The sequence below is a fragment of the Heloderma suspectum genome, chromosome 2 (assembly GCF_057233095.1).
Source record: "Heloderma suspectum isolate Gila_16-S chromosome 2, 16-S_ref, whole genome shotgun sequence".
NCBI classification, from domain to species: domain Eukaryota; kingdom Metazoa; phylum Chordata; class Lepidosauria; order Squamata; family Helodermatidae; genus Heloderma; species Heloderma suspectum.
Window position 1 is genome coordinate 129,450,081 of NC_139459.1, and position 13,257 is coordinate 129,463,337.

General features: G+C 42.4%; 1 protein-coding gene across 9 annotated transcripts in view; it reads left to right on the forward strand.

Moving 5' to 3' along the window:
• Positions 1-13,257, forward strand: part of LOC146352735 (uncharacterized) — a 47,507-nt gene that overhangs the window by 1,272 nt on the left and 32,978 nt on the right. For 4 of the 9 annotated variants that reach the window (XR_014787824.1, XR_014787827.1, XM_084834750.1 and 1 more), the window contains exons 2-3: positions 9,755-10,001; positions 10,750-10,955. The gene's annotated coding sequence lies outside the window, so the exon portion shown is untranslated. Of the gene's footprint in view, positions 1-5,656; positions 5,752-9,754; positions 10,002-10,749; positions 10,956-13,257 lie in introns of all 9 variants that reach the window. The other 5 variants (XR_014787826.1, XR_014787828.1, XR_014787825.1 and 2 more) reach the window with 4 other exon arrangements.

Genomic DNA, 13,257 nt, shown 5'->3' on the forward strand with positions numbered 1-13,257 from the left:
CGAGTTGCGCTTCCTGCGAGAGGCAGGCGGGGGGAGGGCAAGAATGCATGCAACCAGCCTGCACATCTCTGCGCCGTGCATTGGGTGCATCGCCGTTCTCTTGCTGCCCTGAGGGAAGCAAGTCCGCTGGCATCTGCTGTCTGAAGCAGGTGTCCGCAGCTGCAGCCCTTTGCCTGAGAATCGGGTGCGATCCCGTGCCTGTTTAAACAGCAGAAAGGCCTCCAATTCCCAGCATACTCCAGCCGGCCGCGCTGGCCGAGGCATGCTGGGAATTGTAGGACTTCTTTTCTGCCTAGGCGTGGATAGATTTGCGCCCTCAGCCCTAATCGAACTCGGACTGGCAGTACACAGGATTGTGCTGTAAATCCTTTCCTTGCCGCATATCGCCAAGAAGTCCCGTCGAAATATTCAGCCCTTATTGAATTAAATGTGTACCCTGTCTTACTATCCTACGGGAGTCTTCAGAAAACAATCTACACAACTGAACAATTCATTCAAGAAACAGTTCATCAATAAAAGGAATGAAACAATGAGACGGCTTCCAAGTAACTGTGGCTAAGAGTGGGAGGGTTATGCCTCAGTATTTCTCAAAGGACTGAGCAACCTAGTCCAATGTTGAGCTCCACAAGTTTATGAATTGGAATTTTAAATACGATTTTTAAGTCGTAGGAGACCTCAGCACTTTTGCCTGCGTTGCCAGTTTAAGAGAGAATGGATGTTCCCACAGTAGGCCCTTCAGAGTTGTTAACGGACATTGCTGTTCCATGATTAGATGGAAGCAGAATTATAACTACAGTTCTACACTGCACTTAAATATAGTGCTATATCCCAATAACACCCCCACCCCGTGTCTTCGACATGAGAAAGGCAAATAACAAATTCTGGTTCTTGGAAAAATAATGGGGGAAGGCATGGTTCTAAGCATAATTGTTAATTTATGTAGTTTAGGAACATAGATGCATCTCTCCCTCAAGAAATGTAAAGTCCATAGTGGAAGAAGTATAGGCTAAAATATATTCGAGGTCATACGTTGATTATCCGGAAAGAAGAAGGAAGGCAAACACAAGTCCTATTCAGGCATTCTAGATTGCATGGAGAGCCCTCACAGACAGGAGGCTGTCCCCACAAAGTCATCCTCCACATGCTGAGGGCACCAGAAGTGACAAGGTGTTTACTATCCACAGATTAGGAATGCCTGAACAGGGCTATTCAGTTTCTGACTGGCTATGGGGATTATAGAACTTCAATATGATGTGATGTCAACCTCAGATAAAATGGCTTGTGTGGAAGCAGTGCAGTTCTCTAAAGTATTCAAATGGGAGAACTTTCAATTTTTACACAAGTTCATACATTTCTTTTGTTGACTGTACAAACTTTGCAGAAAAGTATTTTTGAGTTTTAAGGTTGTAAATTGATACACACTTATTTGGAGACAGTCCCATTGAAGATTTGCTGGAAGGAAGCAAAATATTTTGCAGACAAAAATAAAATAGTAATACTATGAACTGTCAGCAGAGGAACTGAAATTATCTGAATCTGAATGTTCAAGAGGAGACAAATGTATTTTGATTTTTGAATGTGAAAAGATAAACAATCTGTGTATGTGAATTGCTCAAGATGGATGACCTAAAACAGTCAGTGAGACACTACTCTCAATTTTTATGTAGTATGCCTGCCATGTCTTGAACAACTTCAAGGAAAGTTTACTTGAAAAGTCTGAAAACCTGCAAAACATGATAATTCATTAGAAGTAGGAATATATATTAAAGATCTCATAGTGACATAAAAAATTAATGTCAATGTAAATGTTCTGTCTTAAAAATAAAGTATACCAACAGACTTTATTGTTATACTTTATAAAAGTCTTTATTACTGACTCCAGGGAAAATCTTTCATCACACACAGGGAAAATGTTGCATTTGCACTGGAAAATAGTCTGATGCCATAGCCTAAAGTCATCTAATTTGGCATATTTATTTTACTTGTATTTAGTAAACAACAAAGCTAAAAAAGGTACCCTATGTTAATTGTTTGTACCAATACACCACAAGTATTTGACCTGAAATATTTCAGGAAAAAGTTAAAACATACTTAATGTGATTTAAACGTTATATTATGTAGAAATATTTATTGAAATATTTGTAAAAATTTAAAAGCAATAGCATGTAGTTCTGTACATTATTTACATTTAAGAAAAAATACAGGTAATGAATACTGTTGATCCACTAATTTTAGCAGGAAATGTGCATGAAATGCTGGCAACCACTCATCTGTTTCAACAGAATTCAACTCTGTTTCTCTATGGTTGTTGGGGCACCTTTAATTTCGCTGTCAGTACTTATTAGTTACATTTTACACTGAGACATATATGTATTTCAGTGCATATATGTATTCTCTCACATACTTGCTAGGGATACTCACCTGAAAAACATTAATTACAACTTTGAAACTGCCAACCTTGTCTAATAGTGTATTTGCAATTGACATACATTTGTTTTTACTAATGAACTTATGAAATGGAAAATTTTCCACAGAAAAGTAGAACACTGGAAAACTTTCCACCTCACATCACTGGATATGCATGGGACTACACTGTAAGCCTCATAGAACTCAATCGGATTTATTCCCAATTAAATTAAATGTGTGGGATTTGGGCTGCATATCCACCCCAAACAAAAAAAAAAAGTTAGTTGCAGCAATTACTAATTTAAGTACAGTTACTTTCATTGGGAAGTGCAGCCTGAATAAGGTGTCCAGTTGCAAAAGAGGACAGGGTTCCTGCAGCTTTAACAGTTCTGTAGAAGAGGGAATTTCAGCAGATGTAACTTGCATGACAAGCTACACCTGCTGAAATGAAATTCCCTCTTCTACGCAACTATTAAAGGTACAGGAGCCCTATCCTTTTTTGCATCTGGCCACCCTAGCCTGAGCCTATGCATGATTATTCATTAGTAAATCCTACTTGAGTTCAGAAGAGCTTACTCAAGTATACACAGGATTACAGCCTTAGTCACAACTAAGATCAAGGTCAGACTCAATTTTCTGAATTCCTTTTTAATTACACTCTATTTTCCCTTTAATTTTTCAATGCATACAGACCAGCTTGCATGCTGAATTGACAACTCAGCTGCTTAGTTTGGAAACCAAAGCAAAGCAACAGTTTCCAGAGGGTAGCCATGTTAGTCTATTGCAGCAAAAACAAAGAGTCTTGTGGCTCCTTAAAGACTAACAATTCTGGCATATGCTTTTGTGGACTATAGCCCACTTCATCAGATGCATGGAGTGTTATGGAGAGTTTCAGGGGGAAGGATGGTAAACATTGAGGTCAAGGCGATTCAATGCAGAAAGTACTGATGGTGACAATCACACTATTAACAGTGGTCATTTACAATAATGTGCCTCCATTAGGACATCTGTATTTTTGTTATTGAATTTAGTAGGTTGTGGATTCCCCTATGCTTCTTGCTATGCCCTAGCTGAGTTGTCTTTTGTTTAGATTAGATCTCAATATATCTATAAATAAGAAAGCATAGCGTAACTGGTCCTGTAATCACTGAACGGACACAGGGAATTCAGTATTTCTCAGGTTTTGTATAATCAGGTTTTGAACATATGATCATTTATTTTAAACAATATAAGTGACATCCCATCTCAAGCTTTAGTCTTGAAGCCAGTAGTGTAAGAGAACCAGTGTGACTGACATTGTGGCTAGAATGTTGGATGAGGGAGACCTGTGTTCAAATCACAGCTTTGTCAGGAATCTTACTGGGTGGTCTTGAATAAGTCACCATCTCTCAGTTGTCATATTGATGAAATGGGAGAACCCCATGTATGCTGCCCTGAGTTCCTGGGGAAAGCGGGATAAATATGGTTATTTCCATTTTAGAAAAGTAGAACTAATAGTGATGTTTCTCACCAGTTATAAAAATGAAGGAGCTAAGGGGGACCCTAGGAACAAACATAGATAAACAGTAATAGAATAAGGTTGTCATAGTGGCAAGAAAGATTGTCATATTGGACCTATGGATGGAATTTAAAAGGTTCAGATTCCTTTTGTTGTCCAAATGTGCTAATCAGGTAGGGTTCCAAGCTTTCAAATTAAATACAATTCTTGATGCAGGATAAGTGCATATAATTTGCTTATACTAGAACCTCACCCACATCCCATTTCCAGACTTCAGCATATGTAACTACAAACACAGGTTCCAAGCAGTAGGAATTTTCATAGGCAGTCTTTTCCAGAGTCAGCATCCTTGTAAAGATAGAGTACTGGAGATTCATGGTGTCTTCGTAATGTATTTATGAATACACAGGTTGAGCAGGTAGCAAGCAGTCACAAAGGCAGGCAGTGCTAGCATCAGCAACAGCACTTATTCTAAGAAGGAAATTGCGCACAGTATTAAATAAAATAATAAGGCTATGCTTGACGCAGAATACCCATTCTAAACATGCCTGCAGGATAACTATTTGTCTTAAGAAAGCTATCTTTATGTGTTTCTGAGCAAATGCAGAGGTCAGCATTTCCTAATGGATGTGATTAAAGTTGGAAGGTAGATGTGGCTATATTTGGGAGCCTAATTATGGATTTGGGTATGTTGCCCTTTGCGTCCATACTTCTACATTATGGGTATAATGAGTATAGAATACAGAACAATGCAACATGCCTTAGGGCTGCTACCACATTATTAAACAAACAGCACACCATCTGCTGTGGAATAATGTAGTTGCTAAAATAGATGGTTCTCTTAGCATATAGGTAATTTTCCAGCTGGACTGCAGTTTCTGTGGGTTCATCAGGGATCAGGATGAAATATGCATCCTCTCTGTGGCTTTCTCTATTACTTAAGAGAAAGTAATTCTATCTCATAGGTCACAGTGCCTGTCAAAACTTATTAGAGCATAATGTATCAACAATATTTTGATCCACTCCTACAGTCACAGCAAAGTACACTGCAGATCATCTGGTACATTTGTTCTTGGACTGCATTATTTCAGATTGCATGTGAGGGAGGTTTTGTTTGAATGCTCTCACACGTTAAAAACAAACAACTCTGTAAATTGAAATCAAGTATTTCAGGGGGAAGGCTATGCTACAGCCATTCCCCATGGAAATATAGTGTTGTGTTTTGTTTTACTTTAGAGTGAGTGTATGTGCGGCAGGCGGGGGGGGGGGAATTCAACCATGTAACTACCCATCTAGAGCAGTACATTCCAGGAACAATTATACCATGTGATCTGCTGTTTGTGTAGATTATTTGTTAGAAGTATATAATGGCAAAACCTTATATTTTTTCACTGCAATCAAATTGTGGTCTAAAAATCATAGGGTCATTTCAGTTGACCATGCACCATATGCTGAATGTATCCCCATGGAAGTCTTATTGTTTCTAACAACCAGCTGACTTGACCTTACCCTCTCTGCCATACAGAAATGCAGGGTAGCAGTAGTAAAACTACCTTCATCATGAAATTGGTCTGATGTTATAAGGACCACCTGGTGAGATCATAAACAGCCACAAACAGTGCTTGGTCATAACAAACTAACTGGTACTGAGTTATATGGGGGACCCTACAATGAACAATATTCTGGTGCTCCATGGTTAATACTCTTTATTATTTAGTACTTTATTTCAGTAATCTTTTCCTACTTTGAAAGGCTGTAAGGCAGGCATATGATGCTGCTGCTGAAGTGCTGCACTCAATATGCCAACGAATTTGGAACACTCAACAGTGGCCACAAGACTGGAAAAGGTCAGTTTACATTCCAATTCCAAAGTAGGGCAATGCCAAGGAATGTTCAAACTACCGTACAATTGCGCTCATTTCACATGCTAGCAAGGTGATGCTCAAAATCCTACAAGCTAGACTTCAGCAGTATGTGAACCGAGAACTACCGGAAGTACAAGCGGAGTTTCAAAGAGCAGCAGAAGCGGACAGGGACGTCCACTTCTACCAACCTGGGTGCGTGCTTCTAAATCTGAATCCAACCTCTTGTCTACATTGCTTTAGGCAGGGCATTGAGACTGAATGCTCTCTCTGACTGCCATTTTTCCCTGTTCCCATGGGACATTACCCAGCTGCAGTAACCATGTGGGTTGGGAAAGAGCTTGAGGAAGCAAGCAAGCAGCAGCAGGCATGTCACTTTAATTAATAAATAATCTTTCCCACTCACCCACTTGCAATGATTTCTGTGCTGCCCCCTTTAATTTCCTTTTAAAATTTCTCCATTTACCATGTCCTTTCTGCATTGTGCACTGCTCCCCCTTGCCTTGCTTCTGGTCTTCCTTTCTTTTTTCATACCCCCAAAAGTCTCCCCTCCCCCATCAGCTATTAGCAAGGTTATGGGGAGTGAGGAGATGTGTATGTAAGTGGTGTGTAAATAATGGGGCACACATAGGAATCCTAGGTAGATCTACTCAGAAATAAGTCCACTGAGTTCAGTGGGGTTTACTCTCATGTAAGCATGTATAGAATTGCAGCCTGTGGGGGACAGATGAGATAAAGGCAGGAAGTGTGTGTGTGTGTGTGTATATGTATATGTGTGTGTGTGTGTGTATATATATATATATTGTATTTATAAGAGAGTTGTGCTCATTTTCTTGGGCAAGTTGTATCTGAGTCTCATCGCTTTGCCTTGTTTGAGAAAAGAAAAGGAGGTGGGGGAACTGTTGTGTTGAAGTAGTAGCAAAGTTTTCTCCACCTGGATCCTTAAGACTTTATATGTAGTAGGTGTGTGGTGCTTGCTCCCATGTAAGCATGCACAGGACTGCAGTCTTAGGAAGAAGGGGCAGATGAAGGCGAGAGAGTGGGAGAGGGAGAGGTGATCCTTTTGTAACTGGCCGCAATATATTTTCTCGGAACCAGAATGCAGCCTCAGTTTGCCTTTCTGTAAAATGGCCTTTAGCTGCAGCAGAAAAATGTGGATTCAAGTGAGCTGTTTTGTACGTCAGCTCTGCTTACCCTTGCCTCTGGCTACTGTTAGCTGCCCTGCCCTCTTCCCCATCAGCCACAATGGGAACCAGCTGCCATTGCATAGGCATCTGGCTGGCCACTGTGGGAACAGAATGCTGGACTAGATAGGCCTTTGTCTGATCCAGCAAGATTATTCATATGTTCTTATGTCACATCACAAAGTGTTTTTGAATATACTCTGTGAATTTCAAAAGTGGTTTGCCATGTGGTATTAGTGGGATTCCTAGGGTTCCCAGATCTCCCGAACAGACAGGGATCTGGGCATAAGAGCTTGGGGGGTGACTCCTGGGAGAGCTGGGGACTGAACCTAGTGAGTTAGGGGTCAGAGTCAACAGTGCTTGGCTGCTCATAGGATAATGACTGATGGACAAGGTAGAATCAATAGCAAAAGTTCACGGCAAGATGTTTTATCCAACATATTTTTTAGAAAGATGACGCCGCCTTGGGATGGGACCTAAGGAATAAAATCTCAGAAGCAGGTTATTTTCTTTTCCTTAGAGACCAAGGAGGGTAAGACTGCAATCCTATACCTGCTTACCTGGGAGTAAACCCCACTGAACTCAGTGAACAGGATTACACTGTAAAACTCTGAAACCTCTGACCCAGCCCTAAGGGTTGTTGTTCAGGTGAAAACACAATACAAAGATTCAAATAGGTGCATGGAGATAGTTGTGCAGTTCTCTGGATTGCAGCTAATATGCACTCCTTTCTTTCTCATGCCTATACTCAAAGTGGTCAGCATATTTGCTTGTTCCACTAGTCCATTTCTGAATAAGAGAGCATACTTTTCTCTGGTCCTCATACTGAGCAGCGTAAGTCCTCTAAATTTCTCCAAGATAAATGGTTGGTGAGGTGTGTGGGTCTTGGTGGGTCACATGTTATGTAGACCTGCTTTGGTCTCTTTTCAATACATGAAAACACTCCAACAAAAATATTATCTTGTACGGCTGAGCATGGGGGGTGGGGTTGTGCTCAATATATGTGGCATTTGAAAGATATATGGATATTTACTGGGACACACACACAAAAATTACATCAGAACATGGTTTATGATAGGGCTTTACAATTAAAGTGGACATGTGTCCTAATGTACACAGGACAGTCCTCTATTTGAAAGGTTGTTAGATGACTGCCCTGTAGTTAAAGTGCTGTCTAATTCAATTCTGGTTTAACAACAAAGAACTGTTGGGTTGGATCCAGCTTCTTTTGTGCTGCTCCCACTGGTGGACAGGGTGCGTGGGCAATCATAGCTGATTACTCCCTCCTCAGCAGCCCCTAGCACCACCTCCCCCACTTGAGCCAATTTTCAGGGGAGTGGTGAATCTATGAAGATGGTCTCATGCCCCGTTCTGCCAGCAGAAATGCTCTGTTATATCAGAAGCCTTCTGCTTCTGTCCATGGAAGGAATATGCGAAGGCATGAGGAAGGAGAGCAGCAGGGATCTTGAAGTTGCCCACCAATAGTTAGCAACTGGACAACAGACAAAGGGGGGACACAGGTCACCTGGTCACAGTCTTCCCTACTATGGTGAAATGTCCAGTCAAGGCCAGAAATATTGGAACAAGGATAACTTTTTTGGCAGTTGGCCTCTGTACACCACCACATCAAAGCTGAAAGGAAACACACCCAGATGGGAGTGAAGTCAGGACTTCCAGCTGTAATTCAAGGGGTTTGACAAAAGTGGGGCACTAACCATTCAGGAAGTACAGGCAGTGGCATACACACACACACCCATTGTTGGTGGCTCATAAGTAATGGAACAAACCAACATTCCAAACTTAAGGATCGCTTTTAATACCTGGATGAAAATCCTTTGCAGTCAATGACTGTCTGAAGTCTGGAACCCATGGACATGACCAAATGCTGAGTTTCCTCCCTCGAGATGCTTTGCCAGGCCTTTACTGCAGCTGCCTTCAGCTGCTGCTCGTTTGTGGGTCTTTCTGCCTTCAGTCTTGTCTTCAGTAAGTGAAAAGCATGCTCTATTGGGCTGAGATCAGGTGACTGACTTGGCCATTGAAGAACATCCCACTTCTTTGCCTGGAGAAACTCTTGGGTAGCCTTTGCTGTATGTTTTGGGTCATTATCCATCTGCAATATGAAGCGGCATCCTATCAGTTTGGCAGCATTCGGCTGAATCTGAGCAGAAAGTATAGCCCTATACACTTCAGAATTCATCCTGCTGCTTTTATCAGCAGTCAGGTCATCAATAAACACCGGTGACCCGGTTCCATTAGCAGCCATACATGCCCATGCCATAACACTGCCTCCACTATGTTTGACAGATGATGTGGTATGCTTTGGATCATGAGCTGTTCCTTTCCTTCTCCGTACTTTTCTCTCCCCATCATTCTGGTACAAGTTAAATCTTGGTTTCATCAGTCCAAAGAATCTTATTCCAGAACTGGGCAGGCCTTTTTAGGTGTTTGCTGGCAAAGGCTAATCTGGCCTTTCTGTTCTTGAGCGTTACCGGTGGTTTGCACCTTGTTGTAAAGCCTCTGTATTTACATTCATAAAGCCGTCTCTTGACTGTAGATGTTGACAATGACATGCCTACCTCCTCAAGAGCATTCTTGACCTGGATAGATGTTGTGAAAGGGTTCCTCTTCACCCTGAGCAGAATTCTGTGGTCATCCACTTTAGTTCTCTTCCATGATCTTCCAGGCCTTTTGCTGTTGCTGAGCTTGCCAGTTAATTCCTTCTTTTTCAGGATGTTCCAAACTGTTGTATTGGCCACTCCCACTGTTTTTGCTATCTCTCTGATGGATTTATTTTGTTTCCTCAGCCTAATGATGGCCCCCTTCACTCGCATGGACTTTGGACTTCATGTTGGGAGTTCCAGTGAACAGCTACCACATGCAAATGTAACACTCAGAACCACCTCCAGGTCTTTTATCTGCTTGATTGGTCATGGGGTACCCAGGAAACAGGCCACACCTGGCCATGCAGCTGCTTATCAGCTATTGGTTCCATTACTTATGAGCCACCAACGATCGGGGGAGGTGTATGCCACCAGCTGTACTTTCTGAATGGTTAGTGCCCCACTTTTGTCCAACCCCTTGAATTATAGCTGAAAGTCCTGACTTCGCTCCCATCTGGGTGTGTTTCCTTTCAACTTCAGTGTGGTGGTGTACAGAGGCCAACAGCCAAAACAGTTATCCTTGTTCCAATATTTCTGGCCCTGACTGTATTTTTATTTAAGTTGTAGTAGTTATTTCTAAATTTGCATCTATACGTATGCAAATATTATGTAAATCTGTGTCCTCATTTTTTCTGCTTGGCATGTATTTCCACTTTTTTGCTGATGCTACCCTATTTACAACTGTGACTGTGCATAGAATTAACATGTGCGGAGGGGCTGCCCCCTCCCAGTATCTGCCACCTGAGGTGACTGCTTCACTCTGCCTAATGGTAGGGCTGGCTCTTCTTGTAATCATTTTCTGGTCAAACCAACTGGCCCTGTCCCATTTTACATTCCCTGGCAGGTTAAGGGAGTTCATTGCAGTCTACCCCACATGGCTGGTGAACCTCAGCTTGGTGAGCTACAAGTTGTGCAGGCCTGCTCCTTCATCTGCCTTCCTGTTAGTAGCCATCCCCAACTGGGTTTTGAACATCAGTTCCCGCCAGCCCCATCCAGCATGGCAATAGTCAGGAATCTTGGGAGCTTTAGTCCGAAACATTAGTAGGGTACAAGGTTGGGAAAGGCTGCTCTTAGCTTCCGGGCTAATAGAGTTTTGCCAAGAGAACACGCTGATCATAGCAAACACTCTTTTCCAACAGCACAAGAGACGACTCTACACATGGACATCACCAGATGGTCAATATCGAAATCAGATTGATTATGTCCTTTGCAGCCAAAGATGGAGAAGCTCCATACAGTCAGTCAAAACAAGACCTGGAGCTGACTGTGGCTCAGATCATGAGCTGCTTCTTGCAAAATTTCGGCTGAAATTGAAGAACGTAGGGAAAACCACTAAACCATTCAGGTATGACCTAAATCATATCCCTTATGAATATACAGTGGAGGTGAGGAATAGATTTCAGGGATTAGACCTGATAGACAGAGTGTCTGAGGAACTATGGACGGAGGTCCGTAACATTGTTCAGGAGGCAGCAACGAAATCCGTCCCAAAGAAAAAGAAATGCAAGAAAGCCAAGTGGCTGTCTGATGAGGCTTTACAGGTAGCTGAGGAAAGAAGGGAAGTGAAAAGCAAGGGAGAAAGGGGAAGATATATCCAACTGAATGCAGAGTTCCAGAGAATAGCAAGGAGAGACAAGAAGGCCTTCTTAAATGAACAATGCAAAGAAATTGAGGAAAACAACAGAATGGGAAAGACTAGAGATCTCTTCAAGAAAATTGGAGACCTCAAGGGAACGTTTTGTGCAAAGACGGGCATGATAAAGGACAAAGAAGGCAGGGACCTCACAGAAGCAGATGAGATTAAGAAGAGGTGGAAAGAATACACAGAAGAACTATACAGGAAAGATCTTAATGTCCTTGATAGCCATGATAGTAATGTCCTTGATAGCCATGATAGTGCGGTCACTGAACTTGAGCCGGACATCCTCGAGAGTGAAGTCAAGTGGGCCTTAGGAAGCATTAGTAACAACAAATCTAGTGGAGATGACAGTATTCCAGCTGAGCTATTTAAGATCCTAAAAGATGATGCTGTTAAAGTGCTGCATTCAATATGCCAACAAATTTGGAACACTCAACAATGGCCACAAGACTGGAAAAGGTCAGTTTACATTCCAATTCCAAAGAAGGGCAACGCCAAAGAGTGTTCAAACTACCGCACAATTGCGCTCATTTCACATGCCAGCAAGGTGATGCTCAAAATCCTACAAGCTAGGCTTCAGCAGTATGCGAACCGAGAACTACCGGAAGTACAAGCTGGGTTTCGAAGAGGCAGAGGAACTAGAGATCAAATCGCCAACATTCGCTGCATCATGGAGAAAGCAAGAGAATTCCAGAAAAACGTCTATTTCTGCTTAATTGACTACGCCAAAGCCTTTGATTGTGTGGATCACAACAAACTGTGGCAAATTCTTAAAGTGATGGGAGTACCAGACCACCTTACCTGTCTCCTGAGAAACCTGTACGAGGGTCAAGAAGCAACAGTAAGAACCGGACATGGAACAACCGAGTGGTTCAAAATTGGGAAAGGAGTACGACAAGGCTGCATATTGTCACCCTGCTTATTTAACTTATATGCAGAGTACATCATGAGAAATGCCGGGTTGGATGAATCAGAGGTCGGAATTAAGATTGCTGGGAGAATTATCAACAACCTCCGATATGCAGACGATACCACCCTAATGGCAGAAAGCGAAGAGGATCTAAGGAGCCTCTTGTTGAGGGTGAAAGTGGAGAGTGCAAAAGCTGGTTTGAAACTCAACATTAAAAAAACTAAGATCATGGCATCTGGCCCTATCACTTCCTGGCATATAGAAGGGGAAGAAATGGAAGCAGTGACAGATTTTACTTTCTTGGGCTCCAAGATCACCGCAGACGGTGACTGTAGCCATGAAATTAAAAGACGCTTGCTCCTTGGGAGGAAAGCTATGGCAAACCTAGACAGCATAGTAAGAAGCAGCAACATCACCTTGCCAACAAAGGTCCGTCTAATCAAGGCTATGGTTTTCCCAGTAGTAATGTATGGCTGTGAGAGCTGGACTGTAAGGAAGGCTGAGCGCCGAAGAATCGATGCTTTCAAACTCTGGTGCTGGAGAAGACTCTTACGAGTCCCCTGGACTGCAAGGAGGTCAAATCAGTCCATCCTAAAGGAAATCAACCCTGAGTGCTCATTGGAAGGACAGATACTGAAGCTGAAGCTGAAATATTTTGGCCACCTAATGCGAAGAGAAAACTCTCTGGAAAAGACCCTGATGCTGGGAAAGACTGAAGGCAAAAGGAGAAGGGGACGGCAGAGGATGAGATGGCTAGATAGCATCACCGATGCAATGAATATGAACCTGAGCACACTCCGGGAGAGTGCGCAGGACAGGAAGGCCTGGCGTGCTATGGTCCATGGGGTCACGAAGAGTCGGACACGACTGAACGACTGAACAACAAAAATGGGTTCAAAGTGTTTTCACTTTTAAACTAATTTTGTACATATTCATTCTAATTACTCATTGCCTAATTGTACAACAAAAATGTGATGCCCACCAGCATGTTTTTGAAACCTTAAGGATTAGCGAAGCCTGAGATTTAGGCCTCTAGATGGCAGCAGCTGCCTCCACAGAACATCTCCGGATGATGAAGCCCTGTCCATTTGAACTGTT